The 26725-nt window shown below is 48.9% G+C and overlaps 1 protein-coding gene across 3 annotated transcripts in view; it reads right to left on the bottom strand.

The window, feature by feature from the left end:
* Positions 1-26725, bottom strand: part of SLC43A2 (solute carrier family 43 member 2) — a 179212-nt gene that overhangs the window by 119611 nt on the left and 32876 nt on the right. Inside the window, exon 2 of one of the 3 annotated variants that reach the window (XM_069615413.1) lies at positions 16712-16813. The exons of 1 other annotated variant lie outside the window; for it this stretch is intronic. The gene's annotated coding sequence lies outside the window, so the exon portion shown is untranslated. Of the gene's footprint in view, positions 1-6600; positions 6767-16711; positions 16814-26725 lie in introns of those variants that run through there. One more of the 3 variants, XM_069615414.1, reaches the window with a different exon arrangement.

Raw genomic sequence — 26725 nt, 5'->3', positions numbered from 1 at the left:
AGCAGCCAGGCCTATCTCAAGAGGGATAACTGACCTGCCGAGCTGTACAAATGAAATCTGTAAATACAAGTAGCCAAGTAACACTTACACTCAAGGTTTCAGTTATAAATAGTTGTTTATTTAATGATCAATTTTTAAATAAGCGTGCAATTCATGTAACAATGTAAATATACTTTAAAATTACTTTTCAGAATCAGAGCAAATTAGTGGATAATCTTTGGATATGCTTCATACACAATTGCTACACCCTGGGGTAACTTCAATCACAAGGACAGTAATGGCATTTATCTATCACTCTAGGTTGCAGAAAGGAAAGGTTTAAAAGGAAGGAAAAAGGTTAAACAGGTTCTCAGTATATGTGAGGACAACTAAATCTTCCAATGAAATCTAGACGAGCCTTTCCCAGCAGTAACAGTCTAAAACAAGTTACTACCTATGACGGACAAACCATAGCAAAGTCAGTGGGCTAGAAGAGTCTGCAGGGAGCCAGGACAGCCAAAGTCAATTTGAAACAGTCTTTGGAGCGGAGGTACTTCTTAGAATCAAAAGGCTTGCACAAAGTTAGAGAGTTTGTTAGAAAATCACTTATAGGGTCACAAGCTGTGAAAACCGAGTTGGAATCAACTCTAAAAGTAAGCCACTGCAATTCCCAACTGAGAAATGCAAGGCTACAAGACAGTGAGGTAAATACCCTAAGTCCTCTGGTTTGAAGAAGAGTGGTCCAGCTGGCTTCTGTCCTGCTACAGCGTTACAGACCCTGTGTTCCTGAGCCTTAGTTGTGGGGACAAGAGGGAGGACATCTGTAGGGCTCCTGCGGTGGTACTTCGGAGGTCATTGGCAGCTACGGGCTCTTTTTTGTTTCAGCGCTTAGTAAACAGCACTGTTGCTGATCTCTGGTACCGGTTGGGCTTCCTTCACTCCTTGGGTCTGGTAAGGGGACTCTAGCTCTGGGTCGTCCTGCTTCTGGAGGGTCCTTAGGAGACTCCTGTAGTTTCCAGCCGGATTTCAGACATTTCACTTGACTACGAATTACTCGACCCATGGCACTTGGTTCTTGCAGCAATGAAGAAGTACAGCCAGACAGGGAAGATGGTCCAGTGGAGTTTGTCTCTGGGTTAGTTGGTCCCACTAACCCAAGGGGAGAAGTCGTCCATTCCGAAGCTTCTCTGTCTGAAAAGGGAGTTTCAGCACAGCAGCAGGGCTTCACCAGGCAAATGAAAGGTCCAGGAGGATGCAGCAAGCTTCGTTCACGGTTTCTTCGTCGGGTGTTTCTCCCAGTGGTCGACTCTGCCTCTAGTCCCAAAACCCTCGCTTTTTTTTTTATAACAACATTTTATTGGTTTTTACAAGATGATATATTCATCACAACATTGCAATACAATAATTATAAGATAAATCATGAGTAAGTGTCTCTTGGAGTGTTTGTAGGTTGGGGTTGCGAATGATGCTGGTCTCATGGCCATTGACGACGGGTCATCTTGGTCCCGGATAGATGACCGCCTTGACTCAGGCGCGTTTAGGGGATCTCAGGGGTTCAGTAAAGTGGGCTGCATTGAAGCCATCTGGTGAGTGGGGGCCTCCTAGTAAGGGCTGGTAATTTGGCCGCGTAATCCAGAAATGGGTACCATATATTCCAGGTTCTATTTAGGGAGTCCGTTCGTATTGCTGTGATTTTTTCAGATAGCGCTATGTCCCAGCATTTGGCCCACCATAGGGCAATCGAGGGGCCACTTCTGTCTTTCCATAGTCGGGCCAATGCGATTTTTGCGGCTAGTAGCAGATGATTGCATAGGCGAGGGATTAGTCCCGATATCGGGAATGCTCCGTCTCCGGTTTCGCCTAAGAGAACAATTCCAGGGTCCCAGGGAATGGAGAGTCCGGAAATGTCTTTGGTGTGTCTTAGGACTTCCTTCCAGTATGCCTCCGTCTTTGGGCAGGACCATAGCAGATGGAATAGAGATCCGGGAGTCGGGCAGCCGCGCCAGCATGTGTCAGGAATTTCTGGGTTGGTTTTGTGGATTTGAGTAGGAGTGATATAGTATCTGTAGCACAGTTTGTAACCCCCTCCCCCGTTTGTGATGCATTGTGAGCTTTTGTGCAATCTAGTCCATATTTTCCCCCATTCTTCTACCGCTATCTCATGCCCCAGATCCTTTTCCCATTCCGTCATGTATTTTTCTTTTTATGTAGGGTCTGACCTGTCTAGGAGCCGATAGATCGTGGACATTCTGCCTTTGCTTTTTGGTGTTGTTAGGGTAAGTTCAAGCGCCGTTGGATCTCTGGAGCATTTTTCTCGGGTTTTTCTGTGTGACAACCAGTGTCTGATTTGGGTGTAACAAAATCTTTCCCGCTCTCCTACTCCGAATTTGATTTTGCACTTTTCGAATGTGATGGGCAGATCTTCTAGAAAGTCGCTAGTTTTCGCCAGGCCCCCTGCTGTCCAGGCTTGGAAGTCCCTTGGGGGATTTCCCGGGGAGAATTCGGGGTTGTTCCAAATGGGGCCCAGGACACAGCGTACACCCCAATTCCTTGCTGCGCTTTTCCAGCAATGGGTCGTTACAGTTGTGGCAGATAGGGGCTCGCTGTTTGCTTGAGGCTTCATAGATGGTAGGTGCGGAAGATCGGGTAGTAGAACCAGGCACCAGGACTCTTCTATTTGTCGCCATTTCGGGGGGTCTACTTCTTGCACCCAGGAGAATGCGTGTGCCAATTGAGCGGCAAGGGAGCACCTGGCCAAGTCAGGGACTCTCAGCCCCCCTTGTGATTTCCCCTTCAGCATGATACGTTTGTTGATTCAGGGTTTCCCCCCCCCAGACAAATTCTAGTATTTTCTTTTGTAGAATCTTAATGGCGGGGCCTGGGATTTGTATTGGTAGTGCTGCGCATTGGTATAGCCACCTGGGGATCAGGTGCGGTGATTCGCCCGAACCAGGAGATTTCCTGCTGCTTCCACCTTTTGAGGTAGTTCTGCAGGTCGCTGATTAATTGCGGGATATTGGTCGAGTACAGTCGCATTGGGTCTTTGGGGATCCGGACCCCGAGGTATTCGATTGCTTCCTTGGCCCAGGGGATTGGCGAGAGTGGGGTGAGGGAGACCCTTTCCTGGTTGGAGAGGTTAATGGGTAATGCTGAAGATTTGGATAGGTTGACCTTGAATCCTGATAGGACCCCAAACTCCTCGATCTCTTTCCATAGAAACCCTCGCTTTTTAAGCAGGTTTCTCCCATTCATGAACAGCCTAGGCTGTCAATGACACATCAGGGTCGCTGTCCTGACAGGACAGCCAGCCAGACAGCCATTCAGAACTGGTTGCATTCAGGCATTCCTAGAGACAAAGGACAGGGGAGTTTCGGGACCCTCCCTCACATCCTGTCCTTCCAGACACACTGGAAACAGAGGCGGGCCTCAGGGCTGAAGTGCGCCAAAGGCAAGACAAACAAAGGGCTCCAATCTGTTCGACGCACAGAGTAAAACCCAAGAAAGACCTCACAAACAGAAAATTGCAAAAAAAGAAGACAGGGGCCGTTTTTATAAAATGGTCACCCCTGGGTGCTATACTGCCGCTGGGGGTTCAGCCTGCTGTAGAAAAGCACAATGGTAGGAAAAATTAAACCACTGCCACTAGCCATTTAAAAGTAGGGAGGGCAACATACAAATGTTACATGAGAATGTAGGATAAGGAGCTACTAGGTAACCCCCCAGCACTCCACTTAAAATGGTGTGTGCTGGACCCACAAGGAGAAAAGGTAAGTAAAGTCAATTTCACTTTACTATTCTTGGGAACAGTGGTTTACACAAGAAAAGGTATTTTAAACCTTATGAAAAATCTAAAGGATTTCTCAGTGACACTGCACTGAAGGTGCTGTTTGTCACCATACAAAAAGTAGATGCATATGGAGTTTGTCAGACTCCAAAAACAGTGAAAACACATAATCCAAAGGTCAAAACACATGAGGCAGTGGGAAAAGGGTCTCACTCACTCCAGGGTTAAAATAAAAAAAATCCTACAGTCCAGCAAAAGAGCTGGGGGTCTCTAAGGTTGAAGGGAATTCGTACAGAAATGAGAATTCTCCCCAACATCACTGCACCAATATATGGCAGTATTCACATGCACTCCTTCACACATTATTCATGTTTGCTTTGCGCAAAATCCAATGATCAACAACCATAACGAAAAGTACCTCCAGGATAAAAAAAAAAATTAAAACCAAAGAAAAGGATCCAAAAAAGAAAGAAGCAATAAACAAACGGAACCACAAAGTCCCATCAACCGAGGTCTCAACTACCCACAACCTACCAAATACAAGCAATAAGAAACCACAAACAGCAAAGACTAAACTCAAAAGACCATGAAAAACACCAATCGAAAGAGGGCGCCCACTAACGAACACAACCCACGCATCATGTCTCGCCACAAGAAAGACAAAGAAGTCAGAAAAGACAACAGAAATAATAAGAAATCCCAAACTACTCGAGAAGGCACGGACCAGCATGATCCCACAACCCCAAAAAACTCGACAAACATCTGAGATGGCCGATGGAGACATACAAATAACAGAGCAAAGACAGACTACACTGCTCGCTACCTGTCCACATACGACAACGTGGTAAGCCAAAACAGCACAGCAACAACGAATCGACAGCCAACAAGCTTCATGAATACAGACCCAACCAGGACACAAACGGATGACAACTAATAAACCATCACAACCCGGTCTCCACCATGGACAATACCCCAACCAGAACAACAAACAAATTGGAAACCATCACACTCACTCTACACCCCCTAAATCACCAAGGCTGGAACAACAGAGGGGTAGCTACCCTATTTACCACACGGAAACGAACCAACCCCACCATAAACCTTATTGGTACTCGACAAAGAGACTGATCGACAAAGAGACTGACCAACAAAGAACCACCCCACCCAAAAGACTCAACCTGGAAAAACCCACCTGGAACGGAAACCCAACCAACACCACACCGGTCAGAACAAACAATACTAACAACACAAAAGGTAAATCCAGCAAACTACACTGCAGCCTCCTCAACATTAGATCCATGGCAAACCACTCAACAAAAATCAATGACCTCCTAAGCGAAGAAGGCACAGACGTGCTCTTCCTTACTGAAACCTGGCTATCAGATAACTATAAAGCCATAGCGAACAAAGCAATACATGACAATTATAAATTAATACACGCCAACAGAGAAAACCGAAGAGGAGGTGGAATCGCAATTATACACAAAAAACACGCCTGAGCATCTTGAATCATCACAACCAACGCGGAAGACTATGAATCCCTCCAAATCAAGATAGAACTCAACCACCAATCCAACATAGTATTCCTACTGATCTACAAACCATCTTCTTACAACCCCAACTTTGCAACATAACTAGCGGACGAGGCCACCATGCTATCAACCCACAACATCCTAGGTGAAAGAGATCCCACCGATACAAACATAGATACAACAGAAGACACACTCAACAATTGGATCACCAAGGCCATTAACCAATTAGCACCAGCTAAAACATTCAAAGCAACACCAAAAAAACTGGCAGCAAAATGGTTCACAGAAGAACTGAAAAAATGTCCCAAAAAAAACAACTGCAAAATGGAAACAAAATGGAGAGAACAATACACCAGACAAGACTAAATAAAATACCAAAGACAACTCAAACTGTACAAAGAAACAGTCCTCAAAGCAAACAAAAATAAATAAATACTACGCCACAGAATCGGCAAACAATTCACAGAAAGAACTCCCATCACCCCTACACACTTTGTGACAGACACTTACACCAGAGCAGGGTGTGTGTAGTAGCTGCACAGCAGTTACTGCCTCTGCGGGCATTATCCTGCGCAGGTACAATTATATATGTAGTCACTTACACCAGAGCAGGGTCTGTGTAGCAGCTGTACAGCAGTTACTGTCTATGCAAGCATTAGCCGGCACGCGTATATAGTCACTTACACCAGAGCAGGGTCTGTGTAGTAGCTACACAGTAGTTACTGCATCTGCGAGCATTAGCCAGCGCACACTTACACCAGAGAAGGGTCTGTGTAGCAGCTGCACAGCAGTTACTGCCTGTGTGAGCAATAGCCTGTGCTGATATTATTATATATGTAGTCTTTTACACTAGAGCACTGTCTGTGTAGTAGTGGCACAGCAGTTACTGCGTCTGCGAACATTATCCCGCACAGATATATATATATATATATATATATTAGTAACTTACACCAGAGCACGGTCTGTGTAGTAGCTTCACAGCAGTTACTGCGTCTACGAGCATTGCAGAGCCTGAACCCTACCGTAAATGAGCTTCGAGCAGCTACTGTGTCTATAATACCAATAACAGGCTGCCCCGTGTAATTTCAAAACCAGATGCTTAGAAAATCACCTACTTTACAATATTTAATTTCAACAAGCGATACGTACAATACAAGGAATTACAGCTTCAACGTGCATTCCTAGAGGTGGCAAAAGGGCTCCTCTTAACAATATAACAACAAAGGGGTGAGAACGTCTAAGTTGATGGATGCTAAAAGAAACGCATATAAAATTCACTACAATAGCTGGATCGCATACACTCACCTGACACTGCCTGGAAACTGCGCATTCGCGTTTCCTCCTTCTTCTTCTTCTTAATTATGGAATGTGTGGGCGGACCCACGCAGGCGCCTCCCCATACAAAGCATTCCCGTTTCCTAAAGGGTAGTTTTCTAGTTCCCATTCGAGAAAAAGACCCTAGCAACGCTCGGCTCCACTTCATCACGTGGGCTGCTCTGCATCACGTGGGTATAAGCGTTCACTTCGTCATCTGTTTTACATGAGAGGGAAGGCAAGGCGGCGTTGCGGAGCGATTCCCCCGTGGTTGATACTAGTTCCCATCCGAGAAACGCACCATCGGTTGTTAGGGCCATTTCTCAGATGGGAAATAGCTGCTTCAGTGTGAGTGAGCTAGTTCCCATTAGAGAAATTGCCCTTTTTTGCCCCCTAGTGGCCAAGTCCTGCATAATGATGGGAACTAGCCCACTCACACAGAGAAGGCTAGTTCCCATTAGAGAAATGGCACTTTTTACTCCCCTAGTGGCCAAGTCCTGCATAGTATCAACCCACACAGAAAGGGCCATTTCTCTAATGGGAACTAGCCTTCTCTGTGTGAGTAGGCTAGTTCGCATTATTATGCAGGACTTGGCCACTAGGGGCAAAAAGGGCCATTCTCTAATGGGAACTAGCCTTCTGTGTGAGTGGGCTAGTTCCCATTATTATGCAGGACTTATCCACTAGGGGGCAAACAAGGGCCATTTCTCTAATGGGAACTAGCTCACTCACACTGAAGCAGCTATTTCCCATCTGAGAAATGGCCCTAACAACCGATGGTCCGTTTCTCGGATGGGAACTAGCATCAACCCACACTGAGAAGGCTAGTTCCCATTAGAGAAATGGCCCTTTTTGCCCCTAGTGGCCAAGTCCTGCATAATAATGGGAACTAGCCCACTCACACAGAGAAAGCTAGTTCACATTAGAGAAATGGCCCTTTTTGCTCCCCTAGTGGCCAAGTCCTGCATAATAATGGGGACTAGCCCACTCACACAGAGAAGGCTAGTTCCCATTAGAGAAATGGCCCTTTTTGCCCCTAGTGGCCAAGTCCTGCTATTTCCCATTAGAGAAGTGGCCCTTTTTGGCCCTAGTGGCCAAGTCCTGCATAATAATGGGAACTAGCCCACTCACACAAAGAAGGCTTGTTCCCATTAGAGAAATGACCCTTTTTGCTCCCCTAGTGGCCAAGTCCTGCATAATAATGGGAACTAGCCCACTCACACAGAGAAGGCTAGTTCCCATTAGAGAAAGTGCCCTCCGACATGGAAAGGCAGAAAGGTCCTCTCGTCTAATGGGAAGTAGCCCACTCACACTGAAGCAGCTATTTCCCATTAGAGAAAGGGCCCTCCGACCTGGAAAGGCAGAAAGGTCCTCTCGTCTAATGGGAACTAGCCCACTCACACTGAAGCAGCTATTTCCCATTAGAGAAAGGGCCCTCCGACCTGGAAAGGCAGAAAGGTCCTCTCGGCTAATGGGAACTAGCCCATTCACACTGAAGCAGCTATTTCCCATTAGAGAAGCGGCCCTCCGACCTGCAGAGGCAGAAAGGTCCTCTCGTCTAATGGGAACTAGCCCACTCACACTGAAGCAGCTATTTCCCATTAGAGTAACGGCCCTCCGACCTGGAAAGGCAAAAAGGTCCTCTCGTCTAATGGGAACTAGCCCATTCACACTGAAGCAGCTATTTCCCATTAGAGAAGCGGCCCTCCGACCTGCAGAGGCAGAAAGGTCCTCTCGTCTAATGGGAATTAGCCCACTCAGACTAAAGCAGCTATTTCCCATTAGAGAAACGGCCCTCTGACCTGGAAAGGCAGAAAGGTCCTCTCGTCTAATGGGAACTAGCCCATTCACACTGAAGCAGCTATTTCCCATTAGAGAAATGGCCCTCTGACCTGGAAAGGCAGAAAGGTCCTCTCGTCTAATGGGAACTAGCCCATTCACACTGAAGCAGCTATTTCCCATTAGAGAAGCGGCCCTCCGACCTGCAGAGGCAGACAGGTCCTCTCGTCTAATGGGAACTAGCCCACTCAGACTGAAGCAGCTATTTCCCATTAGAGAAAGGGCCCCCGACCTGGAAAGGCAGAAAGGTCCTCTTGGCTAATGGGAACTAGCCCATTCACACTGAAGCAGCTATTTCCCATTAGAGAAGCGGCCCTCCGACCTGCAGAGGCAGAAAGGTCCTCTCGTCTAATGGGAACTAGCCCACTCACACTGAAGCAGCTATTTCCCATTAGAGTAACGGCCCTCCGACCTGGAAAGGCAAAAAGGTCCTCTCGTCTAATGGGAACTAGCCCATTCACACTGAAGCAGCTATTTCCCATTAGAGAAGCGGCCCTCCGACCTGCAGAGGCAGAAAGGTCCTCTCGTCTAATGGGAATTAGCCCCTCAGACTGAAGCAGCTATTTCCCATCAGAGAAATGGCCCTCTGACCTGGAAAGGCAGAAAGGTCCTCTCGTCTAATGGGAACTAGCCCACTCAGACTGAAGCAGCTATTTTCCATTAGAGAAGCGGCCCTCCGACCTGCAGAGGCAGAAAGGTCCTCTCGTCTAATGGGAATTAGCCCACTCACACTGAAGCAGCTATTTCCCATTAGAGAAGCGGCCCTCCGACCTGCAGAGGCAGAAAGGTCCTCTCGTCTAATGGGAACTAGCCCACTCACACTGAAGCAGCTATTTCCCATTAGAGAAACGGCCCTCTGACCTGGAAAGGCAGAAAGGTCCTCTCGGCTAATGGGAACTAGCCCACTCACACTGAAGCAGCTATTTCCCATTAGAGAAGCGGCCCTCCGACCTGCAGAGGCAGAAAGGTCTTCTCTTCTAATGGGAACTCGCCCACTCACACTGAAGCAGCTATTTCCCATTAGAGAAACGGCCCTCCGACCTGCAGAGGCAGAAAGGTCCTCTCGTCTAATGGGAACTAGCCCACTCAGACTGAAGCAGCTATTTCCCATTAGAGAAAGGGCCCTCTGACCTGGAAAGGCAGAAAGGTCCTCTCGGCTAATGGGAACTAGCCCATTCACACTGAAGCAGCTATTTCCCATTAGAGAAGCGGCCCTCCGACCTGCAGAGGCAGACAGGTCCTCTCGTCTAATGGGAACTAGCCCACTCAGACTGAAGCAGCTATTTCCCATTAGAGAAAGGGCCCCCGACCTGGAAAGGCAGAAAGGTCCTCTTGGCTAATGGGTACTAGTCCATTCACACTGAAGCAGCTATTTCCCATTAGAGAAACGGCCCTCCGACCTGCAGAGGCAGAAAGGTCCTCTCGTCTAATGGGAACTAGCCCACTCAAACTGAAGCAGCTATTTCCCATTAGAGAAATGGCCCTCCGACCTGGAAAGGCAGAAAGGTCCTCTCGTCTAATGGGAACTAGCCCATTCACACTGAAGCAGCTATTTCCCATTAGAGAAACGGCCCTCCGACCTGGAAAGGCAGAAAGGTCCTCTCGGCTGGCCCTCCAACCTGCAGAGGCAGAAAGTTCTTCTCTTCTAATGGGAACTAGCCCACTCACACTGAAGCAGCTATTTCCCATTAGAGAAACGGCCGTCCGACCTGGAAAGGCAGAAAGGTCCTCTCGGCTAATGGGAACTAGGCCACTCACACTGAAGCAGCTATTTTCCATTAGAGAAACGGCCCTCCGACCCGGAAAGGCAGAAAGGTCCTCTCGGCTAATGGGAACTAGCCCACTCACACTGAAGCAGCTATTTCCCATTAGAGAAACGGCCCTCCGACCCGGAAAGGCAGAAAGGTCCTCTCGGCTAATGGAAACTAGCCCACTCACACTGAAGCAGCTATTTCCCATTAGAGAAACGGCCCTCCGACCTGGAAAGGCAGAAAGGTCCTCTCGTCTAATGGGAACTAGCCAATTCACACTGAAGCAGCTATTTCCCATTAGAGAAGCGGCCCTCCGACCTGCAGAGGCAGAAAGGTCCTCTCGTCTAATGGGAACTAGCCCACTCAGACTGAAGCAGCTATTTCCCATTAGAGAAACAGCCCTCCGACCTGGAAAGGCAAAAAGGTCCTCTTGTCTAATGGGAACTAGCCCATTCACACTGAAGCAGCTATTTCCCATTAGAGTAGCGGCCCTCCGACCTGCAGAGGCAGAAAGGTCCTCTCGTCTAATGGGAACTAGCCCACTCACACTGAAGCAGCTATTTCCCATTAGAGAAACGGCCCTCTGACTTGGAAAGGCAGAAAGGTCCCCTCGTCTAATGGGAACTAGCCCATTCACACTGAAGCAGCTATTTCCCATTAGAGAAACGGCCCTCCGACCTGGAAAGACAAAAAGGACCTCTCATCTAATGGGAACTAGCCCATTCACACTGAAGCAGCTATTTCCCATTAGAGAAGCAGCCCTCCGACCTGCAGAGGCAGAAAGGTCCTCTCGTCTAATGGGAACTAGGCCACTCACACTGAAGCAGCTATTTCCCATTAGAGAAACGGCCCTCCGACTTTTCTGCCTCTCCAGGTCAGAGGGCCGTTTCTCTAATGGGAAATAGCTACTTCAGTGTGAGTGGGCTAGTTCCCATTAGACGAGGGGACCAATTGATCTCCTGTTGATCATCAACTTGTCCCGATTGTCCTCTTTCTGATAATGTTCAAAACAACACTTTATACACATAACAAGGGTTTCAAAAGCCGTAAAGACTAAATTTGAAAATTTATGAAATGATTTTAAATGGTATCCAGCAGGATATCCTACTTATTCCAACTTAGAACAACCCAAGGTCACCATAAGAAGCATAGAGCAACATCATTTTACACAAAGAAAAACGTATTTTCTTTCTGACTTATTTATTTCACAAAAAAGAGAGAGTGTGTTTAACAAATACATAAAATTCATTACTTTCAACAAAGACATACAGTTATAATTTGAGCAAAATCTAAGTGCAATTACGGTTTAAGCAAAATCTAAGTGCATTTTATGAAAGTCCGCCAATTGGTCTAGGCAAAATATAAATGCACTTGTAAGCAATATACAGGTCTGCCAACGTCCACTTTACACTTGGTATATGAAGAGAAAAGAAAGAAAAAGGTCTCAAAGAGAATAAATCAATAAGCAATTGGGAACAGAATTTAAGTTCCATTCGACATTGAGACCGTTAGGACGTTTCGGCGGGCCACCTGTGAGGCCACTGGTGTTGGAAAACCGCCTTCCTCGGGGCAAAGTAAGTAGTGAAATTCCCTCTTCGCCTATCCCAGGATTACGGCGCGCCGAATCGGCACATGCCAAATTCCCCAGATATCCACTGCTTTTTCGGAGCTCCGCACCCGATTATCCCCTCCACGGCGCCTCAAGCACAGCAGCCAGGTACACAATCCAATAGGGGGGGCTCCGCTGTGCAGCCAGGGGGTGTGGATCCGGTATTCCAGTGTCCCCCTTTCGCCTTAATTCCCCCCAAAAACAGACAGTGAAAAGGAGCTCAGCCTTAGTGGGCGACTATTATAGCCAACCCTCACAGTGCTGTAACAAACTCCTCAATGGTCTCACAACATTTCTGTTGTCTGATGGAAAATTGATAACAAGCCAAAATGTTATTCCCCTTCACCTCGTAATGCTTGTCCATCTTGGCTATGCATACATTAAGCTGGTTGCCCATCTTGATGCATTCAGCTAGTTTTAAGAAATTGTTGTCCAGCCCGACCTCGACAAAGAAACAGTGCCTCTTTCTTTTTACTCAAATAATTAGGTCCATATGCTGCTAACATATGCTTCTGGAATCTTTCTTTCGATTTAATGACCTAGGAATAACCCAGTGCCTGGTATATTTCCCATAATCTTTAAATTAATTTCTGTTGCTTCCCTATTTTTGTGCTCTTGGTATTTGTCACCTTGTTCACAGGGACAAATGTCTGTAATCTCCCTTTTAAAGTGCAATGAAAAAACACCTCTCAGATTAACAGCCAATTGTGCTACGGCATGCTCCCTTCTTTATGTGTGCAAGTGTTTCTTTCGGTCGCTACAGTGGACGTGGGACAGGCACAGCATGGAGCGCAGTGTCTGCAGTGAAGGCCTTCAGCTTGTTACATAGCTAAGCAACAGACATGTCAACTCCTTATCATGTCTAAAATTGCCGGGTAACAACTTGCAACACCAGACAATGCGTCCTTGGATCACGTGTTCTGTCGTCTGCATGCACGGCTATGCTGCTAGGGTGCTTCCTGTGTCCTCATAGGCTCACGCACAGCCCAGATAATCCCCAATACATGCCTGGAGAGTCCCACTGAGCTACCATTTTGACTGTGCAACTAACCCTGTACCTGTTCAGCCAGGGCAACTACACTCAATGGCAAGTGCAGGCTCTTTGTCATTGCCGCAACTCATCACCAGTTAAGGAAGTGAACCAGAACACAGCCAGTATGTGTGACTTAATTTCTTTTAAGTTCATTTTTATGCTGTAACAACTCTCTCTGTCCTCCCCCTTACACCAACCACCATGCAACTTGCCTTGCATTCTCTTCTAGTGTTCTCTGTTCACATTCCACACCCATAAGATTCCGTCTGCTGACATTCCTAACACTGTAAAGAGTCCCCCTTTCTTCTAGAGGACTTTAATCCCATGGCCACTTTCCGTATTCTAATATTACTCAACTAGAGTTGTATTGCCAAGTGGGAATGCTTCAGTTAGTCCCCCTCTAGTGCCCTATATGAGCATGGGTTGATCCTCCTCGGATTGACGACGCATTGGCCCTATTGGGCATGAAGATTTGTTTGCTCTACTGGCCAGAAAGACCATTTGTTTGTCCCGGGCTTGAAGATGCACTGGCACTCCTGGGCTTGAAGACAAAGATAGGCCCTTCCAGGGGCCAGAAACTGATGATGTGATGCATCGGCAGGGCCAGAAACCGAAGACAGGCCAACTCAGCTTGGTGTTGAGAGTTAAACCACGGTCAAGTTGGTTTACCCAGGGTACTGCACTCCTCCTCATCTTTCCAATACCCCTCTCTACTTTTGATGGGCTAGGTATTAGGTTAAGATGTACAACCAGGCACCAGCTAGCATAATACTTAATGGACACAGGCTTTCGTCCACAGCATTTACCTTATTTTCAGGGTCCACCTTCTGCACTTCTTCCTTCCTCCACCTTCCTTTTCTTCCTCAGTACCTTTCCAAAAATGTTCCTCCATCGGTGGCCCTCTTCCTACACCGATTTTGTCTGTACCTTTTAAACTGTTCTCCAAGTAATTTCTTCCTTTCTCGTGTCTCACCTTCCATCTCTAATTTTCCCCCATTGCTAGTTTTCCCCTTTTTACGCTGCTCTCCACTTTCCCTTCTTTTGTCCCATCTTCACCTTCCTCTCCCATCCACCTCAAGTCTTACTCTCCTTCAACTCCCTTGGCCTTCCTTCTTCCTCTTTTACTCCGCTCTTTACTGCAACGCTTGTTTCTAAACTCCCATACTAGGCCTTCTACCAAAGCCTCCCTGTATAGTCCCGCCCCTTTTTATACTGGAAAAGGAAAGGTGTTAATTAATGTGCACAACTCCTTGTGTGTACATGACAAAGTGATTGGCTCTTCTGAGTAACTCGGCATCTTCAGATCTAGTGATTCTTATCAGTTATAAATTGTCAGCTGCCAACTTGAAGTCAAGCAGCGCTGTCATGGTAGCTGCCTGACCCCACCATGGTGCCTCCTGCAGGCAGCTGCGCAATAACTCTGCCAACCTTGAACCTCCTCATATGCCAACTTCATTGCATACCCAAGCTCAAGTAGGTCTTTTCCACAGTCCATCCTGCAGACTGCGTATTCAAATGTACTTTTAGTGGGATCAAAGACGATACCCACAAAACTTTTGACCTTCTAGCACAGAGTTGTTCATTGTTCAAAACTCTACCAGGTCTTGAATTACAGACTGGTACCTGGCAAAGGATAAAGTGTATAGGGTACACGCCTTGGGAATACCTTATATACTGGCTATTATCTTTCTGAAAGTACAGGCCCCTCCAGGGTCTCGTAGCTCCATTCCCATATGTCCACCTAGAAACATGGTCACAGTTCTCTCCTTTTTTATGCTGTCACTCAGTTCATTGTTGTACTTAATATGTAATTCTTTTCATTGACAATTTCATATTTTAAGTCGTTTATATTCCATGAAAGTATTTATATTGTTAAAGTAGGCCTTGTTTTCATGTATTTTATTACTCGAGTTATCAGTTAAATGGTTCTTACATATTTATCATATTCAAGATTTATTATAACCATTTAATTGGACCAAAGTGTGAAATATCTTAGCCGTTGGCATAATTATGGATCTATGTGTTTAAATTGAACCTGAAGTAGTTGCATTTTTTCCAAATGTTTTGTACCCATTTTTTTAAATATCAGATTTTGGGGTAGGTCGCTCTCACTGCACTTGAGGATGGTGGACTCACATGGGAGACAGATGTCGAAGGCCGGGGACAGCACCTCCAGCCGTCCTTGAGTTTTGGCTGGGCTACATTACAGCTTTTCCCTTCGTGGAGGTTTTGGCACACTGCCGGGGCTCCCTGGTGGGGGAAAGCTGTAACATAGGCCAGCCAGAGCTCCAAGATGGTTGCAGGTAAAGTGCCCTGCCTTGGGCGGCTGTCTCCCATGTGGGTTGACCATCCCGCAGCCCAGCAGCGGTTCCAGGAAGCACCAGAAGGGTGCCACTCCCTCAGGGTAGGTGACCCTGTGAGTGCTCCCTGGGACAGCCGCTGCACTTGGAGATGGTCACTCCATATGGGAGACAGCTGCCCAAGGCCAGGAACAAACTATCCTGGAGTTCTGGCTGGCCTGTGTTATAGCTTCTCCCTCTGGGAAAGGTCGGGGAACCTGCCGGGGCTCCCTGGGAGTCCTGCTGCACTTGGGGATGGTGGACCACATGGTAGAGTCATCCAAGGCCGGTGACATCACCGCAGACCATCCTGGAGCTCTGGGTAGGCAGCATGACAGAATTTCCCCTCAGGGAACGGATGGAGACCCTGCTGGTGCTCCTTGGGAGTGCCGTTGGACTTGGGGATGGTTAACACTTTTTCACCCAGGTAGGTACACCCACACGAGGTACTGTTTTCATCCAGACACCTTTGGGAAGGTAGTCCATGTGTTGGCGGTATGTTTCAGTAGTTTCCAGGTTGGAAATGTCTGAAAATTGTGTTTATTTTCCCTAAATTTCAGACTTTGCCAGGCTTTTGGGTAATAAATTCTAGGGCAATTGGCACAAGTCAGACCTCTGTGGGTTCCTACGGGAGTCTGCTCTCCTGAAACGCTTGGGTTACCAGTGGTTTAGCCCTTTCCATTTGCACCCAGGTAGTTGCACCGACACATGAGGTACAGTTTTCGTCAGGACATGTCTGGGTATGTAGGATAGTAGGACATTTGTTGTTTTCTCTTGGTTTAACATTTTCATACATTTGCTATTGCACTTTGTTACACAACCCTTTAATTTCCCAAATGTGAACTACATGTTGTTGCCGATTTAAGCACTGTATGCTTTTGTAACCTGCTCAAGTCACCTACCCTTCAAAAGGGCTGCCTGTGCTCTTTCAAAAATGGTATGCTTGCCATTCCACACATTTATTTTCCTTATTTACACATGCTAAGTATGTCTGTTTAGGCCGTCAGCATAAAATTCCTGTGTACTATGGCTCCGTTTTTGGCTTATGCTACATGCGATTTCCTAACTGGAAAAGTCAGGGGAATGTAGCGGGGCACTGCTTTTCTAAATATTCATAGAAGCCATTACCTTACAGGTCCAACCATGTCCAGCACATACCTTTTTTAACTGTAATTTTTCAAATCTTTCCCCAAACTATGGGCATTTTCCCTACATAGATGTTGCCTCACCTGCACAAATCACCCTTTCCTTAACTTGGAATTTTGTCTACTTTTCAGAAATGTATGCCTTGGTCTTCCCTTTCAGCTTTCCTACCCTCCTCTTCCATTCCGTCCCCGCATGGACTATTGGGGGGAGGGGGGGATGGGAAGGGGTACACCTGCATAGCTCTCACAAAATTGATGGTAACCTTATTTTTTTGGTTTTCATTCAACCTGTTCTTGAAAGCCTGGAAAATGGCAAATTCAGCACAGCAAATCATTTGTTCCTAGCTCTTACAAGGAAACACCCACAGGCTTCTTTGTACATAACTTTATTGGCATTGTCTGAAAAAACACGAAACGTGCTCCGTTTTCGGTTATTTTCTCTCACCCCCATACAGCAAACTAGGATTCCTAGGTGGCGTTATGATCACCTACATGTGGGAAGAAAGGGGGCCAAATTTGAGGGAGATATCACATGTAAATAAAGCATTACAAGGGATTGAATGGCGACATACCGAAACCACCAAAAAAGGGCTTGGCGTGCGGGGGGGGGGGGGGGTTGGGAGGCATTGGCAGTTAAGGGGTTAAAAACAAATAACACATTCGCTTAAAGAAATAGACAATTGGGTAACTGAAGTGTTTTTATTATGACAAGTGCTTACACTGTAAAGCAACAAATAATACATATACATGTGTAAACCAAAGACCAAATTGGTGGGGCCATATGGAGTGAACCTGCTTTACCTGGGGGATTGGAAGGAAAAAGAAGCCGAATAGTGAAACATTTATGGAAAAACAGTTCTCAAAACTGCACATGAGTCGCTGCAAGAATTGGATAAAAGAAAAAGTAAACTTTATTATTGCAAATGTTCACAATCTTTTGTCACAATATTTCCTGTAAGGGCTCAACAGATATTATGACTTCACACCTTCAGCAGGGGAATGATGATACACAGTGCCAGAGGTTTGTGACGCAATTATTGATCTATAAATGATTTGCTTTTCATAATGGTGCTGTAGTGTGAATAAGTACAGGTAAACTATAGACAACTAAAGGTCTCCGAATATTTGCAAGTAAAAAATGTCACTCGAAATATGGATTTATAGGACAGTGGGCCTTATTACAAGGTGGGCGGAATGGGTTTAACAGCGCCGGTAAACCCAATCCACCCTATTACGAGGTTCCCTTGCGGGACCCCCCTCGGAACGTCTGGTCAGACCAGACGTCCTTTGCGGGTCCCGCAAGGGGACCATTCCCATTGAGCCCTGTGGGGGCTCAAATGGAAATGGGGATGGGTTTTTTGAATGAGGAATTACCGGATCCTCCAAGGTTGGAATGGCCTGCTAATTCCTCATTCAAGGAACCCGGACCAGAGTTTGGAGGCAGCCATGGCGCTAATAGCACCATGGCTACCTCTAAACCCGTAATGCGGCCCAGTGAGTTAAAATAACATGAAAAGCAACTCACACTGCCTAAAATTAAAAATGCGATTAGAGTGGAAGGAACTCAGAAACACATGACACGTTTCTCAAGCGCACATGGCACTTTTTGAATCAGTTATACCCTTGGCACTTTAGTCAGGCATTTGCAATAGTTACGATTTGCCTTGAAGTAATATGGTTCTGCTTTGACTTTATGACGCATTTGCACACAGCACTTTTATATGGATGTATAATGGATTAATATGTACAAGGCAGTTTGTCAGTATTTAATATCAGGCATTCCAAGCGGAGTGGCCGAGCACGAATGTACAAACAGAATTTAGCCTGTAGACATTCTGCCCCAGTTCCATAAAAGGCATGATGTACTAGACATTAGCCCTTGACCTGAATGGGCTTGGCCATGGGTAGCCAATGAAGATGGTGCACACATGGAGTAATGTGAACACAACTAGGTGGGTAAGTGGCTACTCTGGCTGCAGAGTTCTGCAGGACCTGAAGGTGCCATAAGAAGTAGCCAGTTTGTGCCAGAAATGGGGCGTTGCAGTGTTCCATGGAGGACATAACAAGTAAGGACACCACAGGAGCACGTAACTGAGAAAGGAGTAAACAAAGAACCTTACTATGGGGTTTTCAGTTGAGGATGGCCCCTTTGACATACTAGACTTAGCTTTTCTGTCTGCGGAATCTCAGATGACATATTTACCCCTAAAGATGGGCAAAAAGAGGGGGTCCAAAAGGCAGTAGAGGAAGGAGGGCCCACCACCAACACCTCTTTTTTTCCCCTTGAAGCAGCTATTACACATCCATGCACCCACAGCTTCGAGACAGGACCTAAATCTGGTCGCTGTCTCGACAAGAGAGAGATCTAAACGGACCAGGATCTGTGTGATCTGTTAAGAATAACAGTGGAAGCCGTGAGAGCAGATAAGCTTGGTAAGAGGTTACGTTAAACAAAACCTGGAAGATGGAGGAAACCTGAGGGAATCCACATCTCAAGGCAGACGGTACAGAGTGAAAAGGGGGGGATGGAAATTGACTGTTCGGTTAGAGGAAAGCAAAGAAAACCAGGAAAGTACGGCACCAGAAAGGCCGGCCCAGACGAGCAAGGCGGCATGGTCAACGGTATCAAAGGCGGCAGATAAGTCTAGTAATAAGCACCGATGCTGCCAGAGTTGTGCATCCAAGCCGCATCATCAGCGTTGGAGACCAGCACCCCCTCTGTGCCACATCCTGGACGAAAAATGGATTGAGAAGTGTGGAAGAAAGATTACTCAAGAAAGGGCAGACGAAGGTTCAAAAAGCTTCATAAGAAGATTCCAAAAGGGCCCCCGCGACCACCCCACCGTGAGGAGCGCGCTCCTCCCCGGCCATCCGAAAAAGGAGCAATAAGCGGCGTTACAAGACCCCAGGGCAGCAAAAGCAAAGGGGACGACCCGTGAAGCGAGCGGTCCCCAAGAAAACTTCAACTGCAGCGTTTGGGGGCAGAGTTAGTGGACCTGAGACCGCCAGCAGCGATGCCTGTGTGGGGACTGTCAGTCAAGCCGGAGGAGATCAGAGAACCCACGGCAACATAGGCGGGACTGGGGAGTGTGAGCGGACCACCGCGGATCCACTGGCAATACAGCAGAGCCGGCGCAGCCCGGACACCCAGCTACAAATGAGAGGGAGCGGGTAGTATTCCCCTGAGATCCTGCGCCTGCCTCTGCCCCATACAGCAAGCCCGGCTCCACGCAGTGCAGGGCCTCCACGAACCACGCGGCACAGGGCCCCCATGAGCTGTGATGCGCCCCAGCTGGCGCAGGGTAAGTAGGCATAATTAAGGGAGTTGGCAGCCATGAAGCAGGCGCACGCAAGACGCTCCTCTCCCAAACAACGGACATGGAGGTTTATGAAAGCATCTGCCCCAGCGCACCATAACCTACACTTGGAAGGAGACCCCCCCCTATGGCAGGAGACCCGCAGCATACCCGGACCCCAGCAAAGGCCCATGCCCATACCATTCAGCAACATCAGAGGCAAACTGCAGTAATAGAAGGGTGACAGCACTAAGTCTCCTGCAGCATCCCCCCCGCTAACGGCCAGGGAAGGAACCCGGGGCGAGGAGCGGGGACGGCACGTGCCCCCAACCCTCAGCATTTGACTCTGCAGGAGAGCGCTGCTTCGCTCCACCACCCACCCTTATGAAAACTAACCCTGCCATGCAAGATTAACCGAGAAGGAACCTCCATGGGTTCAAGGGCATACTTAGAGGCTCAGGAGTGGTGGGAGCATGGGGGCCCCCCGGGAAGAAATTCAAGAAGCTCCTGGGCTCCAGGCCAGTGTGACACTGCGACCATAACCACTTTCACCTTTGAGCGTATTAGCCCCACAGCCCCCAGGGGGCAACCAACCCAGGCTCTAAAGGGGAGCTAGACCCCCGCTGCGCACAGGAGGGAGAGAAAAGCATCCCCTTCCTACAGAACAACTGGCCAATACCCCGGGGTCAAGAGGAACCTCAGAGGCCTGGGAAGAAGCCCCCTACAGTAAGGTGCAGGCAGGCACTCGCCATCAGCAGGCAATGTTGCGCAACAAGGCCAAAGAGGCCAAAAAAGGCCCCTCAAGGACCAAGATCTCAAGAAAACAGAAGGGACCCTCCAAAAGCTATGTAGAAATGAGGGGGAAGCCCCGGAGGAAGAGGATCCATGGGTGACAGAGAGGCAGCAGTTGGAGGAGCCCCCGACGCTACCACAGGGGCAAGAGGTCACGAGCAAGGGGCTGCAACAGTGCTTTAAAGCATTCAGTGACCAAATGACTGCTACCCTTCAGACACAATTAAGCCTAATACGCACAGAACTTGCACAATCCCTGCAGGAAATCAAAGGCAACAGTTGAATTGATACAAATGAAACGCAATTCAAGAACTCACTTAAAACACCCGGAAGATAGATGTATTAGCGAAGCTGCAGGCGGTAGCGACACAACCTGGAGCTCCAAGGCAAGGACTTGGAGAACCGCTCGGGAAGGTCCAACATCAGGGTGAAGGGGCTGCCAGAAAGTGTGAGCGATGCCGACCTCAGGGAAACAATGCAGCATGTGTTCAAAGATTTGCTGGGCATGGCTGGGGGAGAAATTCTCAGATAGAAGGTCCGCAGCGAGAAGAACCCGGGGCCAGGCCAAGAGAAGTGGCGATGGCTTTACAGCGATACGACTGAAACAAATGGATCCTCCAAGCGGCAAGGAAAGCAACCCTGATAAAAGTGAACAGCGCCATCAGAACCTTTCCAGGACCTGGCCAAATCCATAATATCAATGAGGAGGCAAATGGGCCCGTTGACCAAAGCCCTTACCAAAGCCCAGATAGGATCCAGGTGGACATTCCCCTTTGGAATGGTCTTCAAGTGGGAAGGGTGCCAACACCACATCACTACGTTGGATGAGGGACCCAAGATCCTGAATATTGAAGAAGAAGGGGATGCAGGGGGAGGACCTAATAGGAGGCCAGAACATGAAAGCCACCAAGAGAAGCCATGGGAGTGGAGAAGAGTAGAGAGGTCAGAGCCGAGACACAAACAATTGCAGGGTCCGGGGGAGGGATAGCAACCGAAGCCCCAGGCTGAATAGGCTGTCCACTTAACAGCAGCAGGGAGGGTGGGGGGGAAATCACGAGACAAGGGTTAAGACCCGGTGGGGTTACACAGGGAATGTCAGCCTAAGGGTCGGCTCCGGGAGACGGGGGGTTAGGGGGTGACGGATCTTGGAAACAGGGGAGAGCAGAGGAATGGCTCTCCCCGCACAGTTATTCTCTGGGATGTGAACGAGAACAAGCAACCTAGGACGACGTTACGGCTTGGGGAAGTTGAGCCGAGTCCAGCCGGAGGGGGATCGTTTCGACATGGTTACTCTCAGAACGTAACGGGGTATGGGTAGGGATCCAAATACTAAAACTCAATGTTAGAGGACTAAACACACTGACTAAAGAGACAGAAACTGGAGAACCTCCTCCAGGATACCAAGCCCGACATTGTGACGCTCCAGGGGACAGATATCCGTAAGCAAGACAGACACATAATTAAGTTGAGGATAACACCAGGTTCTGCAGGCCAACGACAAGAGCAAAGCTTGAGGGGTCCTCATAGCATTTAGACACCTACCTGACATCGAAATAATAGGCACAGAAGTCGACAAGGAAGGTAGATTCCTCTTCGTCCAGCTACAATGGGGGGTGGCCTCTCACAATCGCCACAGTGTACGCCCCCAACTCAGGGCAGGAAGAATACTTGCAGGGGGTTTTGGAGAAGCTAAACCAGTTAACAACGAGCCAGCTAATACTGACGGGATTTTAACTTGGCGTGGCGCCCATCCACGGACAGAAGCGCAGACAAGACACCCACATCTGAAGGCCCATCTAGTAAACTACAGGCTAGCATAACAGAATGGCATTAGCAGATACATGGCATGAACTAAAAGGGGACTCCAAGGGGTATACTACTCACATGTGCACCGAACATTCTCAAGAATTGATTACATATTGATTTCGGAGACACTGCTCTGCCAAGTACGGATCATAGAAAGGGAAACCATAGCCCTGCCCGACCGCACTCCCCTGCAGCTAGAAATCCAATGGGAGGGGGGGGCCTCTGGAAGTGGCGGTTCCCCTGACATCTGCTGATGCAGTAATTTGCGACGAGATACACAAGTCCATCCGCAACTACTTTGGGGAAAATAAGACCCCGAAGGTGCAGGAACATGTAGTATGGGACGCCTTTAAGGCAACCATGCGGGTGGTGCTCATAGCAAAGCAGGCATCTCGAGCCAAACAGGAGAAGGCCCTCCAGGTGGACCTAGAACAGGGCTTAACGGAGACAGATAGGGGGAAAATGAGGGAGTATAGGCATATCAAAGGGGAAATCAATATCCTTCTAGCTAAACAAGCAGTAAAACCGCTCCGATTCTTGAGGCAGAAGTATTACCTCCAGCAAACAAGACAGGCCGGCTCTTAGCCAGGTAGGTTAAGCAGAAGGAGGCGGTAGGTACAATATGCCACATTCAGATGGTGGAGGGACAGGAAACCACACGTACAGAAGAGATCCTTCAGGCGTTCACAGAGTTCTATACAAGCCTCTACTCTGCGGAGGCACCGGAGAGTGACCTCCAAAAGGCCTTCTTAAAAAGATTAGAACAGAGCCAGCATGACGCTTTAGAATGGACGATTACCTAAGACGAGGTGCGTGCAGCGATCCAATCGCTACAACCAAATAAAGCCCTAGGCCCGGACGGGTACCTCGCCACATTCTATAAAGCATTCCATACCACATTAGTCCCGTTAATGGCATCCCTGTTCAACTCCTTCTCCGATACGGGCCGCATCTCCCAGTCCATGGAGGAGGCCAAGGTAATCCTCTTCCCTAAGCCAAACAAGAAACAAACCCTCTGTAGCCTACCACCCTACTGCCCTAATAAACCTTGATGCCAAAAGCTTTACAAAAAATTCTAACATCTAGAATGGATAAAGTAATCACTGACCTGATCCACCCGGATCAAGCAGGCTTTGTCAAGGGGCGACAAACGTTTGTCAAGATTAGGCGAATATCCCACCTGATAGAGAAGTCAAACAGGGCAGGCCTGAGGGCAGGGAGTGTTAGCACTAGATGCAGAGAAGGCATTTGGCCGAGTCAAATGGTCATTCTTGTTTGCTACGATGATGGTTATGGGGTTTGGCCCGGGACTTGTCCACCTGGTCAAAGTCAACTATGGAGCACCACTTATCAGGCTGGCTATCAATACGCATGTCTCCCAGGCGATAAGGATCACTAGGGGTACTAAGCAGGGCTGCCCATGTCACCATTCCTGTACGCAAACTTTCTCTAACCCTTCCTAGCTAGAATTAGACAGGAGAGGGGAATAAAAGAGATTACATTTGGTGGGGAAGACCATAAGGCAATGGCCTTTGCCGACGACCTCCTAGTCGTGCTAACAGACATGGACACTTCCCTCGGGAAGTTAACAGCACTCCTAGGGGAATTTGGCAGAGTGGCAGACCTGAAGACCAACAACCAAAAACAACAGTAGATTAATGAAAACATTATTGGCTAATGCTTTCACTTTGGTTCGTCTTGCGCTGGTCCAAGAACGTTACCTCTAGCGGCACAATACGAATGCCCCCGGCCGTCCCTCTTAATCACTGCCCCAGTTCCGAAAAACAACAAAATAGAACAAGTGTCCTATTACATTATTCCTAGCTTAAGTATTCAGGTGACCAGCCTGCTTTGAACACTGTACTTTTTTCAAAGTAAACGCTTCAGACCCCCAGGACGCTCAGGCAGGGGCTGGGAAAGGCAGTGGTAGCTCGCCTCACGGCAGACCGCCAGCTCAATCCCAAAATCCAACTACAACCTTTTTAACTGCAGCAACTTTAATATATGCTATTGGAGCTGGAGTTACCGTGGCTGCTGGCACCAGACTTGCCCTCCAATGGGTACTCGTTAAAGGATTTAAACATTGTACTCATTCCAATTACAGTGCCTCGAAAGAGTCCTGTACTGTTATTTTTCGTCACTAACTCCCGGAGTCGGGATTGGGTAATTTCGGCGCCTGCTGCATTCCTTGATGTGGTAGCCGTTTCTCAGGCTCCCTCTCCAGAATCAAATCGCGATTCCCCATTGCCCGTGGTCACCAAAGTACCATCGAAAGTTGATCTGAATGCATCGTCACGGTCACATGGATGTGCGATGGGCCTGAGGTTATTTAGAGTCACCAAAGCGGCCGGGCGAGCCCGGATTGGTCTTGGTCTGATAAATGCATGCATCCCGGGAGGTCCGCGCTCGTGGGCATGTATTAGCTCTAGAATTACCAGTTATTCAAGTAACAGATGGACGATCAATGGAACCATAACTGATTTAATGAGCCATTTGCAATTTCACTGTACCAGTCGTTTGTACTTACACGTGCATGGCTTAATCTTTCAGACACGCATATGCTACTGGCAGGATCAATGAGGTAGCCGGACCTGATGGAGGGTGGAAACGGGGGGAGCCGCGCGACTGCCTCAGAGCCAACCTGCGCACCCTCTTGGGCTGTCTGCAGGACCCGAGCGCCAAAGAGCATCCCTAGACGTGTGCGTGTCGGGTGGACAGGTTGGTCACGCAGGTGCCGGCGGCCGGGCCTGCTCAGCCATGCCACAGGGTGGGTGGGAGGGAGAGGCCAGGCACAACTTGAACCGGTAGTGGGGTTTGCAGGCACGCTGCCACTGGTATGGCGACAGAGGGGGTCAGCAGCCAACGTGTGTTCCGAACTGCTGGAGAAACGTGCTTGGTGGAGGAGGGGCCGCGTTGTGGCTTGCGAGGGGAACCCGTCTGATCTGACCACTGGGCAGCTGCCGGGCTGCTTAGCCTTCGTTCTAGAGCTGCCCAAACGAGGGGGCCCTCCCCGAGGGAAGCAAACCCTTGACACGGCCTCAAGGCGGGTGGAAGCAAATTGCTTGAAACAGCCGAGGATGGCCAAGCAGTCCAACCCTAGACAGACCAAGTGCACCAAATCGATCCCATGGAGTGCTCGGAAGAGCACCCCCAGCAGGCCAGTCTCTGCTGGGGCATTGCGTGGGGCACGCCCCCCGGCTGGCCCGGGTTTTCACCATAGAGCCCGGATTGGGCAACGAGAACCAAGAGGAGCGCAGACAGGTCCCTCTCACCCAGTCTATAGTAATCCGGAGGAAGGAGACTAAGTTTCGTCATCTGTGTACCCAGAGTGACAGAGCGGGACCTCTCTGCAAAAGCCTCGGGCTCCTTAGAGACCCAACTGGAGAAACAACTTAACCTGACGCCCATCAGAACTTCCAGAGCAGCCAAGCCGCCTGGTCCTTGTAGACATTCCTCTGGCCAATAACCAGATGGCCGGGCTCGGAGAGCGGCCATCTGGTAGGTCAAAGCATTCCAATGGGCCTGGATGGGAAGGGCCTTTGGCCCCCCCACCTGACAAAGGACAGGGCACCGGCAGGTGCCCAAAGGCATGGGCCAGCACCAATCGTCATCCTCGAGCTCTGGCAAGGCCACCTTAGAGTTTTTCTCCCCCCCCCCACATAAGAGGTTTTTGATCCACCCTGGAGCTTATCCCTCTGGGGAGGGACAGTCGCCCCTCATGTGAGACCAGCACCCCCCACAGCCATCCTGGAGCTTTAGCAGGGCCCATTTAGAGCTTCCCCTTCCAGGGCTCCCTGCAACTACCGCAAAGCATGGGGACTCCACGCTCACGCACAAGGCTGGCACCCAAGGCCAGTGGGGGCAGCAGCCCCAGCCACCGTGGAGCTCTGGCCCGGGCCGCCTTAGAGCTTCGCCCGCCACATTAGAGCTTTACCCTCCAGGGAGGGACAGGGCTCCCCACGATCACCACCAGGCTTTCGGACAGTCAACCCAGACGTGAGACAGGCACCCAAGGCCAGGACACCCCCGCCGCCAGCCACCATGGAGCTTTAGCAGGGCCCCTTTAGAGCTTTTCCCTGTGGGGAGCGATGCGACTACCACTGGGTTCGGGGGCTTTCACCCTGGAGCTCTGGCCTGAGCTGCTCCCACAACATTAGAGCCTTTCCCTCCAGGACTAACCCACAAACACTGTGGAACTCAGGGCCGGCCACTGCGAGAGCATTTACCCCCACGCGGAGGAAAGGGACCCGCTCAGGGCGCCCCTTGACGCACGCACCTCGTCTTGGACCTGACCACAACTGGTTGATACTTGCCAGAGGACCGGGAGCAACCCACGAACGCCATTGAACTAAAGCCGGTAATTGCGCCACGGCCGCCCTGAAGGCCGCAAGGTGGCACTTCCATGCCAACCGTAGACAAATGCAGGAGTCAGCCGTGGCAACCACAACTCGGGCCATCTGGGCCTACTCCCCGGGCCAGATGGCCCAGCGGCCGTACCTGCCCCCA

The sequence above is a fragment of the Ambystoma mexicanum genome, chromosome 9 (assembly GCF_040938575.1).
Source record: "Ambystoma mexicanum isolate Mex_15411 chromosome 9, UKY_AmexF1_1, whole genome shotgun sequence".
Classification (NCBI taxonomy): domain Eukaryota; kingdom Metazoa; phylum Chordata; class Amphibia; order Caudata; family Ambystomatidae; genus Ambystoma; species Ambystoma mexicanum.
Note: the sequence above shows the minus strand (reverse complement) of the source record. Positions and strands in the feature narration are given on the sequence as shown.